This window comes from Pithys albifrons, chromosome 18 (assembly GCF_047495875.1).
Source record: "Pithys albifrons albifrons isolate INPA30051 chromosome 18, PitAlb_v1, whole genome shotgun sequence".
NCBI classification, from domain to species: Eukaryota; Metazoa; Chordata; class Aves; order Passeriformes; family Thamnophilidae; genus Pithys; species Pithys albifrons.
In genome coordinates, this window is record NC_092475.1 from 9,032,891 (window position 1) to 9,038,890 (window position 6,000).

The 6,000-nt window shown below is 46.5% G+C and overlaps 1 protein-coding gene across 5 annotated transcripts in view; it reads right to left on the bottom strand.

Moving 5' to 3' along the window:
- Window positions 1–5,418, bottom strand: part of EYA2 (EYA transcriptional coactivator and phosphatase 2) — an 83,946-nt gene extending 78,528 nt beyond the window's left edge. The window contains exon 1 of one of the 5 annotated variants that reach the window (XM_071572596.1): window positions 5,362–5,418. The gene's annotated coding sequence lies outside the window, so the exon portion shown is untranslated. Of the gene's footprint in view, window positions 1–373; window positions 394–3,891; window positions 3,980–4,131; window positions 4,265–4,447; window positions 4,525–5,361 lie in introns of those variants that run through there. The other 4 variants (XM_071572594.1, XM_071572597.1, XM_071572593.1 and 1 more) reach the window with 4 other exon arrangements.
- Between the last annotated feature and the right edge of the window lie 582 nt (window positions 5,419–6,000).

Below are 6,000 nucleotides of genomic sequence, written 5' to 3' on the forward strand. Positions count from 1 at the left end.
CCCCAGAAGCTTTGTGGAGGAAGAAGGGCCAGATCCTGCACTGCCCCTGCAGATGAGGTGCCACCTCTCCCAGCTCAGCATCACCACCAGGTACAGCAGCTCCAAGCCCAACTCTGACCCAGCCACACCATCAAAACATTATTTCACCGGCACACAAAGTGCTCTCCACCTCCCAAGACTTCAGATCCCCCATCTCCCCAGTTCTGGAAAACACCCCATTTACAGCCACACGCTGTGCAGGCACCACCAGGAGTGTCCCAGACTCCCCTCTCTGCTCCATCCTCTCCAAGGCGCTTTTTCTAATCAAACCCCAACTAAAACAATCCTCCACAAATTACAACAAACCTTCCTTGAAACTCCCCATAAACCTTACCGCAGCCCTGCAGCAGACTCCTGGCTTTCCACAGAGCCTCTGTACATAAACACGAGGGGAAATACCTCCGCTCGGCACTAATGAAGTGTTTCCCTGCACACAGCAGAGGTGACAAACAGAATGAGAGCAAAGCCAAGATGCCATCTCGACTTCAGGCAAACAACCTCTTCTGACCTCTGGCAGCTCCCACACACTATTAAACAAAAAGTATTCTCTCCATGTTAATGAACCATGTACAATCTAACAGATAACGCTGATGTTAAATAAACATGTTTATATGTGACTCCCAATGCCAGGACTTAGGCAGCTGCAGACAAATAATTTTAAATGGGAAGGATTATACCCAGGTAATCTTTCTCATCTCATTTTACACACCTTTGAAATAATTCAAATACATAATTAAAGACCAGGCAGAAAGATTGAGTGAAAAGAGGTCTGACTATTTTTAATTAAATATTCACTCTGTGACACACTCGCTGGAACCAGCTCTGCAGTGAACACTATTTTGGGTCCAATTTTCCTCTCACACCTTGTGCAGCAGTAAATCAAGAACAACTGAACAGCCTGATGAAGAAGGGAACTAGATCAGGTTTTGAATGCCATGATAAAAAAAAAATATTTTCCATGACGTCTGCAGAATCCTAAAACATTATTCCCACTTTCTCCTCTCTCCTGCTCCAAAGCTCTTGCACACCAAAACTGCATAGAAATGGCAGAACCTCCAGGCCCCAAATGAGCCAACAGGGGTGAGCAATTATTTGCATCCTAATTGAGGGGCTTATCCTCACCTGATTAAAACAAGGTGTTTGTTAAACATCATTACTTGAGTTAAGATCTGCAAATAAAGATGAAGTATTGTTTTAAGAATCTGACTGCCATGAACAATTGTTTTCTGATGAGATCTCTTAATGAACAGTCCCAACAAAGATGGTCCTTCTGGCCTAGAAAAGGAAGGGAAAGAGATTTGACAAGTTCTCCCTGTTCATACTAAAGTGCCAAGAGGTTTAAGTACTTGTATTTTTTTATAAGTAGACATACATTAAAAAAAATAAATCTTGTATTTTTACTAAATTATACCATTGAAAATGAAGATGTATTTAAAGCCTGAATGGCTTTACTTTTGTTTATAACTCTGAACATATGCCATTGTTTATAACTCTGAACATATTTTCTGTTCCTTCCTGGTATAATTATTTTTCTCTCCTGTGCAGTACAATGTGAAATTTAATGAAAAGAATCTGATTGTTAGTTCAGGAGACTCCATCATGCACTAATCAAGTTTATATTGCTATTGCTGTGAAAAATACACATGTATACGGTAACTAACTGTACACTGGAAATCGAGAATGAGATTTCCCTACTTCATCTACCTAATTATCCCTCCACTTACAGGATATATTTAAAATCTTCATATTAAAACTGCACTATTCCATGGCTTATGAAAAGGATTTGAATTTGCAACTTCATTTAACAGTTTGTGCCCAATAAAAGTTACCCCGGCGCGGCAAAATTAACTCAAAAATCTTTTCTTAGCATTCTAAGAACTTCTGCTAGTTTTCACAAATTTATAAAAGCATTTTTCACTGCCTAAGTAATCTTAACAATCATTTCCACAGATTAAGTCTAACAACCTGTGAATTTATTGCAGAAGGAATTTACTGCAAGGAATAATTAGTCTTCAGCACTGTTCATGCTTGTTCTCCGGCTGAAGACACCTTAAAACCATCTGGTTACTGCAAAATTTGGCACAGAAGAAACAAATCTTACTGAAGAGAATTATAGCTGATTTCAGAATAGCTGTTTTACTACTACACATCATAAATAACAGTTGGGAAGACAGCAGAAAATTACTAACGTCTTTAATTGTTTTCTTTGTCAGTAGTGTGTACATATACACACTGACACACAAATACAGCCACCGATCGCTTGCAGGCTTGAAGTTAAACATGCAACTTATCTTTGCAGGATTAATAGTTAAATTACTATATTTTCGTGGGGGAAAAATGAGCATAACAACCAGCTACACACACAACAACACAGCGACACAGGAGACTCTTCAAGTGATATTCTGAGATCAAGTTCTTTGTATGAATACCTGAGTTTAATTCCTTCTTACAATTCAAGGCGTACCCACACACACCATGGAGTCGAATATGGGGCTTATTGTTGGAGGGGGAATTATCAACAACATTTTTATTTCTCCCTAATGAACCTTTTCTAATGAAATCTAAGACTGCCGAGGTTGTGAGATACTTGAAACAGGAGCCTGTTTCAAACATTTCAACCAAATAATGGTGATAAGATTAGTGAGTCATGGGAATCAAGTCTCTATGTAGTATTTTAAGAGAAAAAGAGCTGAGAGGAGTGGGCTAAACAAAGCAAAGCAAAACAAATCGATGAGCCTAAAACCAAAAGCATACACCGCTTGTTATTTAGCCAAATGTTTTGACCTGTTGGTGGGTGAGCAGAAGAGGCACAAGAATTACGCGGACAAATTCGACTCAACAACTTCAAAATTCAATTTTACATCATGCATTTAAGTTTTTTTTTAAATTAAGAGATTTAAGTTAAAATAATTAATTCAAGTTATCAGTTGCTGTGCCATTTCAAGTGAATTTTCGAAATATGCGTAAAAAGTTTCTGGAATGTTTCCAAAGCTACAAGCACTGATTATTTTCAAGGTACTTGTACTGCAAGTCTTTCCTACCTGCATGTCTTACATTTGAGGCCACACAATGCCTTGAATTTCAAAGTAGAAATAAAAATTCAGCTTTGTTTAGGAATAAAACCAGTTGTTCATTTAAAGACAGATGAGGATACAGACTTTATGCTGAATGTAGCAACACATAACAAAACAATGCAACAGTAAATGCATGAAACTATCTAAGAAATATTAGTTTAGATACAGAACTACTAATTTAAATATGTTATCTTTTGTGGACCAGATTGCCCTAATACTCACAGATAGGAATAGGCAGAAAGAAATTTAGACATGCTTTCTCGATAAACTGGGGTGGTGGCGGGGAACCCTTCTATGGATGGCATTGCAGAGATAAGAAACTCCCAGTAAATTAATGAAGTCCACAAGTGAGACTAAACAATAAACCATTCCTGGCACTGCCTTTAACAGCACTCAGGGATGTGTGAATTCCATACTGCGCTGAACAAAATTTCTGTTAATATCTGATACAGACCAATAAACTGTTTATTGGTTCACCATATGTATTTTAGCAATCACAACTTTATACAACAGAATACACCATTATTTGAAACGTCTGCACAACAGTAGCTGTATATTGTGAATAATTTCCTTCAGAGGCCATTCAGCGGGCTCAAGCACAATTTAACACTCAAAAAAGTTTACTTAAACTGCATAAATCAAATACGAGTTTTCCTCATAGAGAGCAGCTGCGGGAAAGCGCAGTAACTCATTTTATTTAAACGCACGCTCCAGCTTTTGAAGTAATTAATAAGCGAGGCTGATTTTAAGGTACAAATCAAACGCAGCGATTAACTACCTGTGCTAATTCTTGCTCCCAACTCCGCACGCAGAACTCCGCTCGGAGCCACTCCGCGCCCGCGCAGCGCCGGAGCCACCGCCGCGCCCCGACGGACACCGCGCCCCCCGCACCCCACAGCCCGCGGAGGCGCTTTCACACCTCGGGGCAGCCGCGGGGCAGCCGCGGAGCAGCCGCAGCAGCAGCACCCGCGCACCGGCGATGCCCCCGCGGGCGCGGAGCTCCCCCGGCCCCACTCACCGGCGGCGGAGCGGCGGCGCTGCGCGGTGAGCGCGCCCCCGCCGCGGGCGCAGTGAGCATGTGCGAGGCGGACGCGCGTGCCCGCGGAAGGGCGCGCAGGGCGGCGGGGAGGCGGCTCCGCGCTCCGCGCTGCGGTCCCGGGCGCGCCCCCGCCGTCCCGCTCGTCCCCGCCGCGCCTCCCGCGGGGCGCACAGCGGGTTTTTCCGCGGCTCATCTGACCTGTTGCTTCCCCGGAACACCCACCCCCGGGCGGGCTGTCTCACCGGGGCCGCCGCGGGGCTCCGCCACCCCGCGCTGCCGCCGTCGGGGCACCTACCGCAGGCGAGGGGCTGCGGCGCGTTCGTAGCGCTGCGCGGGGCTGGGGCGGAGGAGGAGCCTCCCGCGGCTGCCTGGCAGCCCCCCGAAGCTGTCACGGCGCTGCCCGCGCCCCCCGGGCCGGAGGGAGAGCGGCCCCGCCGAGCCCGGGCAGCGCTGTCACCGCGGTGTCACCGCGGCAGGGACGCGCTGGGCGCGCTCGCTCCCCCGAGCAGCGCTTTTGTGTGTGTGGTGGTGCTGTCGGCGCACGTCGAGCTGAGAGTCCTTGAGAGAGGTTCGTGGTGTAAAACTTGGACCCGTGGATACCATGGGAATACACCGCCTTGTTTGTGGGCGCTGCTTCCGTGAAACAGGCACTCGCTGCAGTCCCTGTGTTACGGGTCTCTAGTGACAGATTTTAAATATCTATTTAAAAGGAGGACTCTTGTTGATACCTGGTTTCCTTGCACACACAGTGCCACAGAGCCATAGGTTCTGCAGAACTGCTGACACAGTGTCACTCACAAGCCACCCCTCTGAACTCACAAACAGCATCACACGCTGCTGGATCCCCCGAGGGTGAAAGACCCCTGCGTGATCCTGCTTGTAACTCCGATCTCCGCAAGGGAGTCAAAATGGATTTGTGGCCATCCAGAGGTGCTGCTGCATTTGTGTGTCAGCACAAAAATAGAGGCAGCCTCTGGTATGTGGACCTTGAGGGGCACTTCTGCTCCTGTCTCATGTGCTGGGTGCCTTTATCAGGCACATCGTCTGCTTGTCCACATATCCAAGAGAGGGGCAACAGATGGCTCATGCTGGGGAGATGGAGCTGTGGCCTCCCACTGCATGCACCCACCACACACGCAGCTTCACCTTGCCCCTTGCAGTCTTGGCCCCACTCAGGTACGACCCAGCTGCCCATTCCCACTGGCATACCTGTTCACTGAGGATGCAGCCTGGCCCCAGCGGCATTGGAGTGTTTCATTTCCACACACTGCTCTTCCTCATTACTCCCCCTTCTCACCAGTCTGAGACAGACATCAGCTCCCCACTTCTGTCTTCCCAGCACTGGGGAGGCATTGAGGAGACCTGTAACTCCTCGCCCCGACGGCTTTTATTACACCTAGCCCTTTCCTCAGGAAGGAGATATCCCATGAACCGCAGTGGAAAAGCCAAAGGAGCACAAAGGGTGTTGAGTTCAGGGTTTGAACAAGCTGCAGCCCACTCATGGATTTAACTCAAAATTTTGACAATGGAACAAAAACATCATTGCAACGAGACAGCTGTTTTTACTATCAAAGTCTCTCAGATCAGTTTGACTGCAAAGTGTGTTCCTACAATCCAAAGGAGACAAAGCTCCCAGCATCAGTTTGGAGCTGGCAGCCTTCCTAGCATGAGCTACCTCCCGCCAGCCTAGAAAAACCAAAGCTCTTTCAGTTGTTATTCCCCATCAGTTCTCGGCACTAACCCTCTGATTTCCCCATGGATTATCTGCAGTTCTGAGTTTACACTGCTCTCACATTAAACTCTGAGCATTCACTGGTTGGGGGAGACTTCCTTTTCTCACCTGTAATT